Source organism: Amia ocellicauda, unplaced genomic scaffold (genome assembly GCF_036373705.1).
Source record: "Amia ocellicauda isolate fAmiCal2 unplaced genomic scaffold, fAmiCal2.hap1 HAP1_SCAFFOLD_201, whole genome shotgun sequence".
Lineage (NCBI taxonomy): Eukaryota > Metazoa > Chordata > Actinopteri > Amiiformes > Amiidae > Amia > Amia ocellicauda.
The window spans coordinates 19711-38058 of NW_027102764.1; the positions used below are offsets into that span (position 1 = coordinate 19711).

General features: G+C 44.9%; 3 non-coding genes across 3 annotated transcripts; all 3 read left to right on the forward strand.

Annotated features, from left to right (window-relative positions):
- Positions 1–1216: 1216 nt before the first annotated feature.
- trnaq-cug (transfer RNA glutamine (anticodon CUG)) lies at positions 1217–1288 on the forward strand. Its single transcript has one exon. It is a non-coding gene; the product is annotated as a tRNA-Gln (tRNA).
- A 5815-nt stretch (positions 1289–7103) lies between these two features.
- On the forward strand, positions 7104–7175 carry trnaq-cug (transfer RNA glutamine (anticodon CUG)). The gene has a single exon. It is a non-coding gene; the product is annotated as a tRNA-Gln (tRNA).
- A 5802-nt stretch (positions 7176–12977) lies between these two features.
- Positions 12978–13049, forward strand: trnaq-cug (transfer RNA glutamine (anticodon CUG)). The gene has a single exon. It is a non-coding gene; the product is annotated as a tRNA-Gln (tRNA).
- Positions 13050–18348: the final 5299 nt, after the last annotated feature.

Genomic DNA, 18348 nt, shown 5'->3' on the forward strand with positions numbered 1-18348 from the left:
AAATAGCCCCAGGCGTTTCTCCTGCAGTTCTTCCTTCTTTCCACTGCTAGCACTGCCTTTGTGAAGGCGGATGGGGCTTGTGAGAAGTCAACAGCGTGTCTACCGAAAAGGGTGTCTGACTCCTGGTTTTGGATCCGGAAGGGTTGATAACAAACTGAAACGGTTACAATATGATACTGCTTAAATTAACTGTGGATATAGATTGTGATCGTGCTCGGCTAAGGTGTGCTTTCAGTCCGCACACAAAACATTTCAGTCGTCTAATCAAATCGAATAAAACAGCGAGGATAGCATGTTCGATCCGTGTGCTATTGTTTTTCAACAAGTGTAATGCCCTTTGTAACGTTTAACCGATTCGTTGAATAGAGCTTGTTATAGGATATTGTGAACTGAACCTATTTTGCTGTGAATTTATATTGAGTGCGAATAGTTTATTGTGTCTGGTCGCGGTCTGTCTGCACTAAATAAATGATTTGTATCAAGTCATTTTTTAGTTTGTCTGTCTACTTTTTTACCTTGCGACTAAAGGCCACTCCTTGCACTTCACACATTTGCCCTTTTAATTACTCCCTTACTGACATACTTTAACATGCAATGTGCGTGTGATAATAGTTTTAGCAGCCTGTTGCCATTCAGGTGAGACGATACCTAGAAAATCCGTTCTCAGGAGAATTGTGTTTCTTTGCTGATCACGTTCTATGTCGCTTTTTACACAGTTCTTACAAGTGGCACATTGGGGATGAGGAGCAGTGCATGCTGACCCGCATAGCTGTGGACTTCTGCATGGCATGGGGTCACAGGTCATTCCAAGTATTTCAAGACACGAGCAAATGTGTGGACACATTGCGTAGGTTGTGTTGGCCCAACCCTCACAGATTGTGCCAAGTCAAGTAGAGATGCATGTTGTCCTTTTCTAAAGTGACACGTCGTCAACAGCAAAAACATCTCTCAGAGTTCCAGGAATTCCTTGATTGCATTGCTTGCCTTTCCTCAGGAAGACAACACTTGCCAGGCTGGATATTTGCCAAAGGAAGCCAAGAGGACAGGACACCACACCTAGATGCAACTGCATATCTCATTGTCACCAGGAAGGCCCGCCGCAAGTGACCCACCACAGACAGCACTCTGGGCGCAACTTGGCTCACTCGGGACCTGGCCGTGCGACAGAGCGAGACGTGTGCGTAGAGCAGAGACCTTTAGCACAAGCATCAAGCTTGGTTCCATGGTGTAATGGTTAGCACTCTGGACTCTGAATCCAGCGATCCGAGTTCAAGTCTCGGTGGGACCTGGGCCCCATGGCTGGGGCAGCGGCGGCAAAGCGGTGGTCTCCCTGGGTGAGGGCCTGTGTCTGCGATCAGGGCCGTTTACGTTCTTCTTGGGAGGCTTGGAGACGAAGTGGCGAGACCTCCGGGTTGGCGTGCTGCGTTCACCTTCCTGAAACACCGAGGCCTGGGGCCCCCTGGTGGCGACTGCGTGGCTTTAACGGAGAAGGTGCCTGTGTTGAACCCTTCTTGGAAATAATGGTTTTCCCCGATCTATATAGAAGAGGATGGCTATTATTGTAACAACCAGACATTTGTGTCTGCACTGTCACTCACTCATCTATCTATCTCTATCTCTACAGTGGTAGAGGTCTCGCCTGCCACTCGGGATTCCTTTGCTTGATTCGCGGCCACTGGTTTTCTCCGATCTATATAGAAGAGGATGTCTTTTATTGTAACAACCAGACATTTGATTCTGCACTGTCACTCACTCACTCATCTATCTATCTATCTATCTATCTATCGACTATTGACTATCGACATTTGCTGTCTGCCGCTGTGATTGTTGGGAGTGAGTGTGGAGGTGCAGGTGTGCATGTTTGCTGCTGCCAGGTTTGTTTGTGGTTTTTCTCCTCTACTTTTTTCGTTCTTTCTTTCTTTCTTTCTGAATGTGTCTTTGACAGTTTTGTAAGAGGTTTTTCTGAAGAGTTTCCCCATGCTGAGCTGACTCCTGCAGTCAGCGAAGCGATCGGGATGTCTGGGGCTGGGTCGGGGAGGGGGGGAATCAGAGTTTTTTATTCGAGACTTTAACACGTCGGCATGGCGTTAAAGTGACCTCTGATGAGTTTTTGCCCCTGGAGGAGTGTGTTCTGGCGATCGGGCAAGTTGTCGGTTGTGAAAATATAAAGTCGGCAGCTCGTATGAGCGGGTCTGTTGTGCTGTTTCTGAGCAGCATTGAGTTGGTCTCGCGTATCGTTGAGACTGGTATAGTGATCGGTGGTGTTTTGATCAATGTCACCCCACTAGCAGCTCCGGCCAGGAGAGTTACTTTGTCTAATGTCCCTCGTTTTCTGTCAAACGACCTATTAGAGAGGGAACTGGCGAGACATGGGTGGATAATGTCGGGTTTGAAACGTATACCGCTGGGGTGTAAGTCACAGCAGTTGAAACATGTTGTTTCGTTCAGAAGGCAGGTATTCATGATTTTGAATGACATAAATGGGGATCTGAACATTGTGCTTAAGTTCAAGGTTGATGGCAATGATTATGTTGTCTTTGTCACATCTGATTCTATGAAGTGCTTCAACTGCGGTAATGAAGGCCACACTGTTAGGCATTGCCCCGAGAAGGATCAGGATGAGGGTGCTGGTCCCAGTCGACGGGGGGGTCAGCCCAAGCAGGCCAGGTCGGGGAGTGGTGAGCAGCCCGGCCGCCCTACTAGCGGAGCAGCCGAAGTGGCAGAGGAGGCGAGAAGAGGGGCTGCGGGGGAGGCTGTTGAAGAGAGTGAGGGTCTGGAGGTCCAGGTACAGGAGAGTGTGGGCGCTGAGAGGACTTCCGACCGCGGCGGTACCGTGCCGACTGTGGAGGTCCCAGGTGTTAGCGGTGTGTCAGCTAATGTTTGTGGAGCATCAGACAGTACGGATGACAGCCGTTTAACTGGACTGGATGGCAGTATACAGCAGCAGGACGGGGCATCAGGTAGTGGAGTGGGGGTGAGCAGCGAGAGGGCTGGTGACCAGACTGAAAAGATGGAGACTGTGAAGACAACACTGAGCAGTGTGTGGGACACGGGAATGGAAGTGGGGACGGATCCTGGTCAGGACAGCAGGGTTTTTAAAGTGCCTGGGAAGAAACGCATTCGCAAATCTGAGGACGGTGCTTCTGCTAAAAAACGGAGTCCAGCTCCTGAGCCTTGATGAGTCAGTGTGCTCCCAGGAGATGCTCAAAGGAGCCTGCCTAAAACAGTGTGCTACCTAGAGATCCTGAAGTCACCCCCGCAACTCAAAAGCACCTGTGTTGCTCCCAGAAACAAAAGAGGAAAAACTGGAAAAACCAGTATACCAGTCAAGCAACTTAAGCTCAAGAAGGGAGGCAGCTTGACCAAGCCAGTTTAAGCTGACAAGTTACTGTGACTGCCTATATTGTTTTTCATTTGTTTGTTTTTTATGACATTGGAGTTACAAGGTTCTGCACTGAACACAAATCTACTAAGAAGTGTCTCCTTAAAACTCAACCATAAAAGTAAAATAATAATAAAATAAAAAACTTCAGAAGGAATTATTTTCAACTGAGAGTTTGCTTGTACACTGTTACTTAACAAAAATATATTACACTGCACACAAATTATTTCTGACCAATCCAACATGGCCAAACGATATAAACAATGCACTTTTCTTGAACAACCCTGAACACAACTTTATACAGCAGGTCACACATCCTATGCATCATTATTTTCAGAGAAGATGCGTTTTGGAGGAATAGAAAATAAAATCTAAACAATAACAAAAGGCTTCCAGCAAATGTGTTGCTTGGCCCCATAATAAGTATTTGAACTGTTTCAAAGTGAAAGCTTCAGACCATTTTGATGCGGTTTGCAAGTTAACAAGTTCTGCTGTCCAAACATGACACTATCCGTAAGTTAGCCACTCAAAGTGACTTAATCATACCCTGCAGAACATCCTTCGAAATTAAGCTTTTTCTATGATAGCCTGCAGTGGTTTTCAACCCTGATCCCGAAGGGCCTCCTCTGACTCCAGCAAGTCTGCAACAGCAGCCACACATTCCTCAGCCCAGTTAAAATGAGGCTCATTTTCACAAGTTAAACATTGTAGCGTAAGGTACACTTATAAATTTCAAGTAAAGAAGTGAATTTATAGTGTCACCATATCACGAATCCTGGAATCTTGTAGAACTCAATTTCTGTAATAATTGGACGCAGACACCAATTCCAAAGATATAAATTGTCAAATTTATTCAAAACAAAGACTAAATGTAGCACTACACTAATTATACAAAAGGGAAGAACTAATTAAAATTCAACTCTAGATCAACAAATCACTTCCGTGACCAAATCAAAGACCATGGGATTTCATATGATAACACAAATCGATTAACAAAAAAGGTTATAAACACATTGACTACAATACCGGTTAGTAAGACGAAGGTGAGTCTCTCGTTAGTATTATTAGTCAGACATTAAATAACTACGCAGGTTAGTATTTATGTCAGGTAACTTCTCGTTATATATATATCAGTCTCATTTACGTTTAGGTGCCGAGAAAGATCCTATCATTACTTGTTACCACACTTTCCCTTAACTGATTATTATTCAATGATTTAGGATAGGCAGGGCCACCAATAATCTAATGTCTATTAACTTGTGTCAATTTCAGACTAAACAGTTAAACAGGAATGAGAAGATATTTCTCGACGTTGACAGATTTTATTTCTAAAATTATCAACAAAACAGTTTAATGCAACACACATTTATATTTAAGAAAACTAAATGATATTACACATTCTAGAGTTATGAATCACAGATTAACATTTCTAATTGATTTCTCAAATGTCATGAATCATGAACTCCAAACTGTTAAACTTATCTGAACTTCGTCGCAGAGAGGCCTCTCTGGCTTCGGGCTCAGATAACAGCACACGGCACGAGGTCCGTGTGGTTTGGAACAAAGGCAGTCCGGTTCGGCTTTGTCCAAGAACTTCCACTCAGTCGATGCACCTGGAAATTGGGGTTTCTCGAAAGTAGTGTCGTTTCCAAACAGATTTTCCACTGGTTTGAAGGCTCCAAGGTTGTGCACAAAATCTTCTTTGAGGAAAGCAGGGCCCTGTTTGTTCCAAGGGTCAAGTTTCTTAAGACTCAAATAGCTATTTAAATGACTGACACTTTCGTATACAGTCGACTTAGTCAATTGTCCAGCTGTATTCACTCCACTGATCAGGTGGGCACAGGCGGGCAGCGCAGTCTGTAAAGTTCTTTATTTAATAAAGTCCTTTAAAAGAATTCTTCGTACGGCTCAATCTCCTTCTCCCAGTTTAACTCTTCTGTTGCCGGCAAAGACTTGGTTGGTTTCTGGTTCCGGTTCTGGCAACAGAGCTACAGGTTGAGCTGTGGCAGCGAGTTACTGGTTCAGGTGAGAGAGAGAGAGAGAAAGACCGTCCGCTGTTCCTTATAGTCTGTCAGATCAATAGGTGATTGGTTCCTGAGTTCTTGAGATTGGATTTCGGTTTCAGCCCCCAGTGTCCTATTGGAGGGGGGCTTGATTTATGACTGATGTCAATCCATGCCATCTTTTGGAAATGCCGGTTGGCCCGGGTTCGTAGCTCTATGTCGGGATTTCGGCTCTCGTCCACTTCAAAGAGTTTTTATCACCTACAGGCCCCTTTCTCCAGACATCTCATAGCAGAATTCCAAACTATTTGGCCTCTTCTTGGTGCCATCCTCCCCAAAACTGTCACTTTGATGCAAACCAGTTCCAAGCTGATGAGCTAAGGAAATCTGATAACTTTGGGGGGGGAGAGGTCTTCTTTAGATCAGTGCTTCAGCTCAGAGCCCAAATGCTCTTATCAGGGACTCTGTTCCCAACATAACGCTACATGAGTAATCGGGCTCTAAATAGCCCCAGGCGTTTCTCCTGCAGTTCTTCCTTCTTTCCACTGCTAGCACTGCCTTTGTGAAGGCGGATGGGGCTTGTGAGAAGTCAACAGCGTGTCTACCGAAAAGGGTGTCTGACTCCTGGTTTTGGATCCGGAAGGGTTGATAACAAACTGAAACGGTTACAATATGATACTGCTTAAATTAACTGTGGATATAGATTGTGATCGTGCTCGGCTAAGGTGTGCTTTCAGTCCGCACACAAAACATTTCAGTCGTCTAATCAAATCGAATAAAACAGCGAGGATAGCATGTTCGATCCGTGTGCTATTGTTTTTCAACAAGTGTAATGCCCTTTGTAACGTTTAACCGATTCGTTGAATAGAGCTTGTTATAGGATATTGTGAACTGAACCTATTTTGCTGTGAATTTATATTGAGTGCGAATAGTTTATTGTGTCTGGTCGCGGTCTGTCTGCACTAAATAAATGATTTGTATCAAGTCATTTTTTAGTTTGTCTGTCTACTTTTTTACCTTGCGACTAAAGGCCACTCCTTGCACTTCACACATTTGCCCTTTTAATTACTCCCTTACTGACATACTTTAACATGCAATGTGCGTGTGATAATAGTTTTAGCAGCCTGTTGCCATTCAGGTGAGACGATACCTAGAAAATCCGTTCTCAGGAGAATTGTGTTTCTTTGCTGATCACGTTCTATGTCGCTTTTTACACAGTTCTTACAAGTGGCACATTGGGGATGAGGAGCAGTGCATGCTGACCCGCATAGCTGTGGACTTCTGCATGGCATGGGGTCACAGGTCATTCCAAGTATTTCAAGACACGAGCAAATGTGTGGACACATTGCGTAGGTTGTGTTGGCCCAACCCTCACAGATTGTGCCAAGTCAAGTAGAGATGCATGTTGTCCTGTTCTAAAGTGACACGTCGTCAACAGCAAAAACATCTCTCAGAGTTCCAGGAATTCCTTGATTGCATTGCTTGCCTTTCCTCAGGAAGACAACACTTGCCAGGCTGGATATTTGCCAAAGGAAGCCAAGAGGACAGGACACCACACCTAGATGCAACTGCATATCTCATTGTCACCAGGAAGGCCCACCGCAAGTGACCCACCACAGACAGCACTCTGGGCGCAACTTGGCTCACTCGGGACCTGGCCGTGCGACAGAGCGAGACGTGTGCGTAGAGCAGAGACCTTTAGCACAAGCATCAAGCTTGGTTCCATGGTGTAATGGTTAGCACTCTGGACTCTGAATCCAGCGATCCGAGTTCAAGTCTCGGTGGGACCTGGGGCAGCGGCGGCAAAGCGGTGGTCTCCCTGGGTGAGGGCCTGTGTCTGCGATCAGGGCCGTTTACGTTCTTCTTGGGAGGCTTGGAGACGAAGTGGCGAGACCTCCGGGTTGGCGTGCTGCGTTCACCTTCCTGAAACACCGAGGCCTGGGGCCCCCTGGTGGCGACTGTGTGGCTTTAACGGAGAAGGTGCCTGTGTTGAACCCTTCTTGGAAATAATGGTTTTCCCCGATCTATATAGAAGAGGATGGCTATTATTGTAACAACCAGACATTTGTGTCTGCACTGTCACTCACTCATCTATCTATCTCTATCTCTACAGTGGTAGAGGTCTCGCCTGCCACTCGGGATTCCTTTGCTTGATTCGCGGCCACTGGTTTTCTCCGATCTATATAGAAGAGGATGTCTTTTATTGTAACAACCAGACATTTGATTCTGCACTGTCACTCACTCACTCATCTATCTATCTATCTATCTATCTATCGACTATTGACTATCGACATTTGCTGTCTGCCGCTGTGATTGTTGGGAGTGAGTGTGGAGGTGCAGGTGTGCATGTTTGCTGCTGCCAGGTTTGTTTGTGGTTTTTCTCCTCTACTTTTTTCGTTCTTTCTTTCTTTCTTTCTGAATGTGTCTTTGACAGTTTTGTAAGAGGTTTTTCTGAAGAGTTTCCCCATGCTGAGCTGACTCCTGCAGTCAGCGAAGTGATCGGGATGTCTGGGGCTGGGTCGGGGAGGGGGGGAATCAGAGTTTTTTATTCGAGACTTTAACACGTCGGCATGGCGTTAAAGTGACCTCTGATGAGTTTTTGCCCCTGGAGGAGTGTGTTCTGGCGATCGGGCAAGTTGTCGGTTGTGAAAATATAAAGTCGGCAGCTCGTATGAGCGGGTCTGTTGTGCTGTTTCTGAGCAGCATTGAGTTGGTCTCGCGTATCGTTGAGACTGGTATAGTGATCGGTGGTGTTTTGATCAATGTCACCCCACTAGCAGCTCCGGCCAGGAGAGTTACTTTGTCTAATGTCACTCGTTTTCTGTCAAACGACCTATTAGAGAGGGAACTGGCGAGACATGGGTGGATAATGTCGGGTTTGAAACGTATACCGCTGGGGTGTAAGTCACAGCAGTTGAAACATGTTGTTTCGTTCAGAAGGCAGGTATTCATGATTTTGAATGACATAAATGGGGATCTGAACATTGTGCTTAAGTTCAAGGTTGATGGCAATGATTATGTTGTCTTTGTCACATCTGATTCTATGAAGTGCTTCAACTGCGGTAATGAAGGCCACACTGTTAGGCATTGCCCCGAGAAGGATCAGGATGAGGGTGCTGGTCCCAGTCGACGGGGGGGTCAGCCCAAGCAGGCCAGGTCGGGGAGTGGTGAGCAGCCCGGCCGCCCTACTAGCGGAGCAGCCGAAGTGGCAGAGGAGGCGAGAAGAGGGGCTGCGGGGGAGGCTGTTGAAGAGAGTGAGGGTCTGGAGGTCCAGGTACAGGAGAGTGTGGGCGCTGAGAGGACTTCCGACCGCGGCGGTACCGTGCCGACTGTGGAGGTCCCAGGTGTTAGCGGTGTGTCAGCTAATGTTTGTGGAGCATCAGACAGTACGGATGACAGCCGTTTAACTGGACTGGATGGCAGTATACAGCAGCAGGACGGGGCATCAGGTAGTGGAGTGGGGGTGAGCAGCGAGAGGGCTGGTGACCAGACTGAAAAGATGGAGACTGTGAAGACAACACTGAGCAGTGTGTGGGACACGGGAATGGAAGTGGGGACGGATCCTGGTCAGGACAGCAGGGTTTTTAAAGTGCCTGGGAAGAAACGCATTCGCAAATCTGAGGACGGTGCTTCTGCTAAAAAACGGAGTCCAGCTCCTGAGCCTTGATGAGTCAGTGTGCTCCCAGGAGATGCTCAAAGGAGCCTGCCTAAAACAGTGTGCTACCTAGAGATCCTGAAGTCACCCCCGCAACTCAAAAGCACCTGTGTTGCTCCCAGAAACAAAAGAGGAAAAACTGGAAAAACCAGTATACCAGTCAAGCAACTTAAGCTCAAGAAGGGAGGCAGCTTGACCAAGCCAGTTTAAGCTGACAAGTTACTGTGACTGCCTATATTGTTTTTCATTTGTTTGTTTTTTATGACATTGGAGTTACAAGGTTCTGCACTGAACACAAATCTACTAAGAAGTGTCTCCTTAAAACTCAACCATAAAAGTAAAATAATAATAAAATAAAAAACTTCAGAAGGAATTATTTTCAACTGAGAGTTTGCTTGTACACTGTTACTTAACAAAAATATATTACACTGCACACAAATTATTTCTGACCAATCCAACATGGCCAAACGATATAAACAATGCACTTTTCTTGAACAACCCTGAACACAACTTTATACAGCAGGTCACACATCCTATGCATCATTATTTTCAGAGAAGATGCGTTTTGGAGGAATAGAAAATAAAATCTAAACAATAACAAAAGGCTTCCAGCAAATGTGTTGCTTGGCCCCATAATAAGTATTTGAACTGTTTCAAAGTGAAAGCTTCAGACCATTTTGATGCGGTTTGCAAGTTAACAAGTTCTGCTGTCCAAACATGACACTATCCGTAAGTTAGCCACTCAAAGTGACTTAATCATACCCTGCAGAACATCCTTCGAAATTAAGCTTTTTCTATGATAGCCTGCAGTGGTTTTCAACCCTGATCCCGAAGGGCCTCCTCTGACTCCAGCAAGTCTGCAACAGCAGCCACACATTCCTCAGCCCAGTTAAAATGAGGCTCATTTTCACAAGTTAAACATTGTAGCGTAAGGTACACTTATAAATTTCAAGTAAAGAAGTGAATTTATAGTGTCACCATATCACGAATCCTGGAATCTTGTAGAACTCAATTTCTGTAATAATTGGACGCAGACACCAATTCCAAAGATATAAATTGTCAAATTTATTCAAAACAAAGACTAAATGTAGCACTACACTAATTATACAAAAGGGAAGAACTAATTAAAATTCAACTCTAGATCAACAAATCACTTCCGTGACCAAATCAAAGACCATGGGATTTCATATGATAACACAAATCGATTAACAAAAAAGGTTATAAACACATTGACTACAATACCGGTTAGTAAGACGAAGGTGAGTCTCTCGTTAGTATTATTAGTCAGACATTAAATAACTACGCAGGTTAGTATTTATGTCAGGTAACTTCTCGTTATATATATATCAGTCTCATTTACGTTTAGGTGCCGAGAAAGATCCTATCATTACTTGTTACCACACTTTCCCTTAACTGATTATTATTCAATGATTTAGGATAGGCAGGGCCACCAATAATCTAATGTCTATTAACTTGTGTCAATTTCAGACTAAACAGTTAAACAGGAATGAGAAGATATTTCTCGACGTTGACAGATTTTATTTCTAAAATTATCAACAAAACAGTTTAATGCAACACACATTTATATTTAAGAAAACTAAATGATATTACACATTCTAGAGTTATGAATCACAGATTAACATTTCTAATTGATTTCTCAAATGTCATGAATCATGAACTCCAAACTGTTAAACTTATCTGAACTTCGTCGCAGAGAGGCCTCTCTGGCTTCGGGCTCAGATAACAGCACACGGCACGAGGTCCGTGTGGTTTGGAACAAAGGCAGTCCGGTTCGGCTTTGTCCAAGAACTTCCACTCAGTCGATGCACCTGGAAATTGGGGTTTCTCGAAAGTAGTGTCGTTTCCAAACAGATTTTCCACTGGTTTGAAGGCTCCAAGGTTGTGCACAAAATCTTCTTTGAGGAAAGCAGGGCCCTGTTTGTTCCAAGGGTCAAGTTTCTTAAGACTCAAATAGCTATTTAAATGACTGACACTTTCGTATACAGTCGACTTAGTCAATTGTCCAGCTGTATTCACTCCACTGATCAGGTGGGCACAGGCGGGCAGCGCAGTCTGTAAAGTTCTTTATTTAATAAAGTCCTTTAAAAGAATTCTTCGTACGGCTCAATCTCCTTCTCCCAGTTTAACTCTTCTGTTGCCGGCAAAGACTTGGTTGGTTTCTGGTTCCGGTTCTGGCAACAGAGCTACAGGTTGAGCTGTGGCAGCGAGTTACTGGTTCAGGTGAGAGAGAGAGAGAGAAAGACCGTCCGCTGTTCCTTATAGTCTGTCAGATCAATAGGTGATTGGTTCCTGAGTTCTTGAGATTGGATTTCGGTTTCAGCCCCCAGTGTCCTATTGGAGGGGGGCTTGATTTATGACTGATGTCAAACCATGCCATCTTTTGGAAATGCCGGTTGGCCCGGGTTCGTAGCTCTATGTCGGGATTTCGGCTCTCGTCCACTTCAAAGAGTTTTTATCACCTACAGGCCCCTTTCTCCAGACATCTCATAGCAGAATTCCAAACTATTTGGCCTCTTCTTGGTGCCATCCTCCCCAAAACTGTCACTTTGATGCAAACCAGTTCCAAGCTGATGAGCTAAGGAAATCTGATAACTTTGGGGGGGGAGAGGTCTTCTTTAGATCAGTGCTTCAGCTCAGAGCCCAAATGCTCTTATCAGGGACTCTGTTCCCAACATAACGCTACATGAGTAATCGGGCTCTAAATAGCCCCAGGCGTTTCTCCTGCAGTTCTTCCTTCTTTCCACTGCTAGCACTGCCTTTGTGAAGGCGGATGGGGCTTGTGAGAAGTCAACAGCGTGTCTACCGAAAAGGGTGTCTGACTCCTGGTTTTGGATCCGGAAGGGTTGATAACAAACTGAAACGGTTACAATATGATACTGCTTAAATTAACTGTGGATATAGATTGTGATCGTGCTCGGCTAAGGTGTGCTTTCAGTCCGCACACAAAACATTTCAGTCGTCTAATCAAATCGAATAAAACAGCGAGGATAGCATGTTCGATCCGTGTGCTATTGTTTTTCAACAAGTGTAATGCCCTTTGTAACGTTTAACCGATTCGTTGAATAGAGCTTGTTATAGGATATTGTGAACTGAACCTATTTTGCTGTGAATTTATATTGAGTGCGAATAGTTTATTGTGTCTGGTCGCGGTCTGTCTGCACTAAATAAATGATTTGTATCAAGTCATTTTTTAGTTTGTCTGTCTACTTTTTTACCTTGCGACTAAAGGCCACTCCTTGCACTTCACACATTTGCCCTTTTAATTACTCCCTTACTGACATACTTTAACATGCAATGTGCGTGTGATAATAGTTTTAGCAGCCTGTTGCCATTCAGGTGAGACGATACCTAGAAAATCCGTTCTCAGGAGAATTGTGTTTCTTTGCTGATCACGTTCTATGTCGCTTTTTACACAGTTCTTACAAGTGGCACATTGGGGATGAGGAGCAGTGCATGCTGACCCGCATAGCTGTGGACTTCTGCATGGCATGGGGTCACAGGTCATTCCAAGTATTTCAAGACACGAGCAAATGTGTGGACACATTGCGTAGGTTGTGTTGGCCCAACCCTCACAGATTGTGCCAAGTCAAGTAGAGATGCATGTTGTCCTGTTCTAAAGTGACACGTCGTCAACAGCAAAAACATCTCTCAGAGTTCCAGGAATTCCTTGATTGCATTGCTTGCCTTTCCTCAGGAAGACAACACTTGCCAGGCTGGATATTTGCCAAAGGAAGCCAAGAGGACAGGACACCACACCTAGATGCAACTGCATATCTCATTGTCACCAGGAAGGCCCGCCGCAAGTGACCCACCACAGACAGCACTCTGGGCGCAACTTGGCTCACTCGGGACCTGGCCGTGCGACAGAGCGAGACGTGTGCGTAGAGCAGAGACCTTTAGCACAAGCATCAAGCTTGGTTCCATGGTGTAATGGTTAGCACTCTGGACTCTGAATCCAGCGATCCGAGTTCAAGTCTCGGTGGGACCTGGGCCCCATGGCTGGGGCAGCGGCGGCAAAGCGGTGGTCTCCCTGGGTGAGGGCCTGTGTCTGCGATCAGGGCCGTTTACGTTCTTCTTGGGAGGCTTGGAGACGAAGTGGCGAGACCTCCGGGTTGGCGTGCTGCGTTCACCTTCCTGAAACACCGAGGCCTGGGGCCCCCTGGTGGCGACTGCGTGGCTTTAACGGAGAAGGTGCCTGTGTTGAACCCTTCTTGGAAATAATGGTTATCCCCGATCTATATAGAAGAGGATGTCTTTTATTGTAACAACCAGACATTTGATTCTGCACTGTCACTCACTCACTCATCTATCTATCTATCTATCTATCGACTATTGACTATCGACATTTGCTGTCTGCCGCTGTGATTGTTGGGAGTGAGTGTGGAGGTGCAGGTGTGCATGTTTGCTGCTGCCAGGTTTGTTTGTGGTTTTTCTCCTCTACTTTTTTCGTTCTTTCTTTCTTTCTTTCTGAATGTGTCTTTGACAGTTTTGTAAGAGGTTTTTCTGAAGAGTTTCCCCATGCTGAGCTGACTCCTGCAGTCAAGTGATCGGGATGTCTGGGGCTGGGTCGGGGAGGGGGGGAATCAGAGTTTTTTATTCGAGACTTTAACACGTCGGCATGGCGTTAAAGTGACCTCTGATGAGTTTTTGCCCCTGGAGGAGTGTGTTCTGGTGATCGGGCAAGTTGTCGGTTGTGAAAATATAAAGTCGGCAGCTCGTATGAGCGGGTCTGTTGTGCTGTTTCTGAGCAGCATTGAGTTGGTCTCGCGTATCGTTGAGACTGGTATAGTGATCGGTGGTGTTTTGATCAATGTCACCCCACTAGCAGCTCCGGCCAGGAGAGTTACTTTGTCTAATGTCCCTCGTTTTCTGTCAAACGACCTATTAGAGAGGGAACTGGCGAGACATGGGTGGATAATGTCGGGTTTGAAACGTATACCGCTGGGGTGTAAGTCACAGCAGTTGAAACATGTTGTTTCGTTCAGAAGGCAGGTATTCATGATTTTGAATGACATAAATGGGGATCTGAACATTGTGCTTAAGTTCAAGGTTGATGGCAATGATTATGTTGTCTTTGTCACATCTGATTCTATGAAGTGCTTCAACTGCGGTAATGAAGGCCACACTGTTAGGCATTGCCCCGAGAAGGATCAGGATGAGGGTGCTGGTCCCAGTCGACGGGGGGGTCAGCCCAAGCAGGCCAGGTCGGGGAGTGGTGAGCAGCCCGGCCGCCCTACTAGCGGAGCAGCCGAAGTGGCAGAGGAGGCGAGAAGAGGGGCTGCGGGGGAGGCTGTTGAAGAGAGTGAGGGTCTGGAGGTCCAGGTACAGGAGAGTGTGGGCGCTGAGAGGACTTCCGACCGCGGCGGTACCGTGCCGACTGTGGAGGTCCCAGGTGTTAGCGGTGTGTCAGCTAATGTTTGTGGAGCATCAGACAGTACGGATGACAGCCGTTTAACTGGACTGGATGGCAGTATACAGCAGCAGGACGGGGCATCAGGTAGTGGAGTGGGGGTGAGCAGCGAGAGGGCTGGTGACCAGACTGAAAAGATGGAGACTGTGAAGACAACACTGAGCAGTGTGTGGGACACGGGAATGGAAGTGGGGACGGATCCTGGTCAGGACAGCAGGGTTTTTAAAGTGCCTGGGAAGAAACGCATTCGCAAATCTGAGGACGGTGCTTCTGCTAAAAAACGGAGTCCAGCTCCTGAGCCTTGATGAGTCAGTGTGCTCCCAGGAGATGCTCAAAGGAGCCTGCCTAAAACAGTGTGCTACCTAGAGATCCTGAAGTCACCCCCGCAACTCAAAAGCACCTGTGTTGCTCCCAGAAACAAAAGAGGAAAAACTGGAAAAACCAGTATACCAGTCAAGCAACTTAAGCTCAAGAAGGGAGGCAGCTTGACCAAGCCAGTTTAAGCTGACAAGTTACTGTGACTGCCTATATTGTTTTTCATTTGTTTGTTTTTTATGACATTGGAGTTACAAGGTTCTGCACTGAACACAAATCTACTAAGAAGTGTCTCCTTAAAACTCAACCATAAAAGTAAAATAATAATAAAATAAAAAACTTCAGAAGGAATTATTTTCAACTGAGAGTTTGCTTGTACACTGTTACTTAACAAAAATATATTACACTGCACACAAATTATTTCTGACCAATCCAACATGGCCAAACGATATAAACAATGCACTTTTCTTGAACAACCCTGAACACAACTTTATACAGCAGGTCACACATCCTATGCATCATTATTTTCAGAGAAGATGCGTTTTGGAGGAATAGAAAATAAAATCTAAACAATAACAAAAGGCTTCCAGCAAATGTGTTGCTTGGCCCCATAATAAGTATTTGAACTGTTTCAAAGTGAAAGCTTCAGACCATTTTGATGCGGTTTGCAAGTTAACAAGTTCTGCTGTCCAAACATGACACTATCCGTAAGTTAGCCACTCAAAGTGACTTAATCATACCCTGCAGAACATCCTTCGAAATTAAGCTTTTTCTATGATAGCCTGCAGTGGTTTTCAACCCTGATCCCGAAGGGCCTCCTCTGACTCCAGCAAGTCTGCAACAGCAGCCACACATTCCTCAGCCCAGTTAAAATGAGGCTCATTTTCACAAGTTAAACATTGTAGCGTAAGGTACACTTATAAATTTCAAGTAAAGAAGTGAATTTATAGTGTCACCATATCACGAATCCTGGAATCTTGTAGAACTCAATTTCTGTAATAATTGGACGCAGACACCAATTCCAAAGATATAAATTGTCAAATTTATTCAAAACAAAGACTAAATGTAGCACTACACTAATTATACAAAAGGGAAGAACTAATTAAAATTCAACTCTAGATCAACAAATCACTTCCGTGACCAAATCAAAGACCATGGGATTTCATATGATAACACAAATCGATTAACAAAAAAGGTTATAAACACATTGACTACAATACCGGTTAGTAAGACGAAGGTGAGTCTCTCGTTAGTATTATTAGTCAGACATTAAATAACTACGCAGGTTAGTATTTATGTCAGGTAACTTCTCGTTATATATATATCAGTCTCATTTACGTTTAGGTGCCGAGAAAGATCCTATCATTACTTGTTACCACACTTTCCCTTAACTGATTATTATTCAATGATTTAGGATAGGCAGGGCCACCAATAATCTAATGTCTATTAACTTGTGTCAATTTCAGACTAAACAGTTAAACAGGAATGAGAAGATATTTCTCGACGTTGACAGATTTTATTTCTAAAATTATCAACAAAACAGTTTAATGCAACACACATTTATATTTAAGAAAACTAAATGATATTACACATTCTAGAGTTATGAATCACAGATTAACATTTCTAATTGATTTCTCAAATGTCATGAATCATGAACTCCAAACTGTTAAACTTATCTGAACTTCGTCGCAGAGAGGCCTCTCTGGCTTCGGGCTCAGATAACAGCACACGGCACGAGGTCCGTGTGGTTTGGAACAAAGGCAGTCCGGTTCGGCTTTGTCCAAGAACTTCCACTCAGTCGATGCACCTGGAAATTGGGGTTTCTCGAAAGTAGTGTCGTTTCCAAACAGATTTTCCACTGGTTTGAAGGCTCCAAGGTTGTGCACAAAATCTTCTTTGAGGAAAGCAGGGCCCTGTTTGTTCCAAGGGTCAAGTTTCTTAAGACTCAAATAGCTATTTAAATGACTGACACTTTCGTATACAGTCGACTTAGTCAATTGTCCAGCTGTATTCACTCCACTGATCAGGTGGGCACAGGCGGGCAGCGCAGTCTGTAAAGTTCTTTATTTAATAAAGTCCTTTAAAAGAATTCTTCGTACGGCTCAATCTCCTTCTCCCAGTTTAACTCTTCTGTTGCCGGCAAAGACTTGGTTGGTTTCTGGTTCCGGTTCTGGCAACAGAGCTACAGGTTGAGCTGTGGCAGCGAGTTACTGGTTCAGGTGAGAGAGAGAGAGAGAAAGACCGTCCGCTGTTCCTTATAGTCTGTCAGATCAATAGGTGATTGGTTCCTGAGTTCTTGAGATTGGATTTCGGTTTCAGCCCCCAGTGTCCTATTGGAGGGGGGCTTGATTTATGACTGATGTCAATCCATGCCATCTTTTGGAAATGCCGGTTGGCCCGGGTTCGTAGCTCTATGTCGGGATTTCGGCTCTCGTCCACTTCAAAGAGTTTTTATCACCTACAGGCCCCTTTCTCCAGACATCTCATAGCAGAATTCCAAACTATTTGGCCTCTTCTTGGTGCCATCCTCCCCAAAACTGTCACTTTGATGCAAACCAGTTCCAAGCTGATGAGCTAAGGAAATCTGATAACTTTGGGGGGGGAGAGGTCTTCTTTAGATCAGTGCTTCAGCTCAGAGCCCAAATGCTCTTATCAGGGACTCTGTTCCCAACATAACGCTACATGAGTAATCGGGCTCTAAATAGCCCCAGGCGTTTCTCCTGCAGTTCTTCCTTCTTTCCACTGCTAGCACTGCCTTTGTGAAGGCGGATGGGGCTTGTGAGAAGTCAACAGCGTGTCTACCGAAAAGGGTGTCTGACTCCTGGTTTTGGATCCGGAAGGGTTGATAACAAACTGAAACGGTTACAATATGATACTGCTTAAATTAACTGTGGATATAGATTGTGATCGTGCTCGGCTAAGGTGTGCTTTCAGTCCGCACACAAAACATTTCAGTCGTCTAATCAAATCGAATAAAACAGCGAGGATAGCATGTTCGATCCGTGTGCTATTGTTTTTCAACAAGTGTAATGCCCTTTGTAACGTTTAACCGATTCGTTGAATAGAGCTTGTTATAGGATATTGTGAACTGAACCTATTTTGCTGTGAATTTATATTGAGTGCGAATAGTTTATTGTGTCTGGTCGCGGTCTGTCTGCACTAAATAAATGATTTGTATCAAGTCATTTTTTAGTTTGTCTGTCTACTTTTTTACCTTGCGACTAAAGGCCACTCCTTGCACTTCACACATTTGCCCTTTTAATTACTCCCTTACTGACATACTTTAACATGCAATGTGCGTGTGATAATAGTTTTAGCAGCCTGTTGCCATTCAGGTGAGACGATACCTAGAAAATCCGTTCTCAGGAGAATTGTGTTTCTTTGCTGATCACGTTCTATGTCGCTTTTTACACAGTTCTTACAAGTGGCACATTGGGGATGAGGAGCAGTGCATGCTGACCCGCATAGCTGTGGACTTCTGCATGGCATGGGGTCACAGGTCATTCCAAGTATTTCAAGACACGAGCAAATGTGTGGACACATTGCGTAGGTTGTGTTGGCC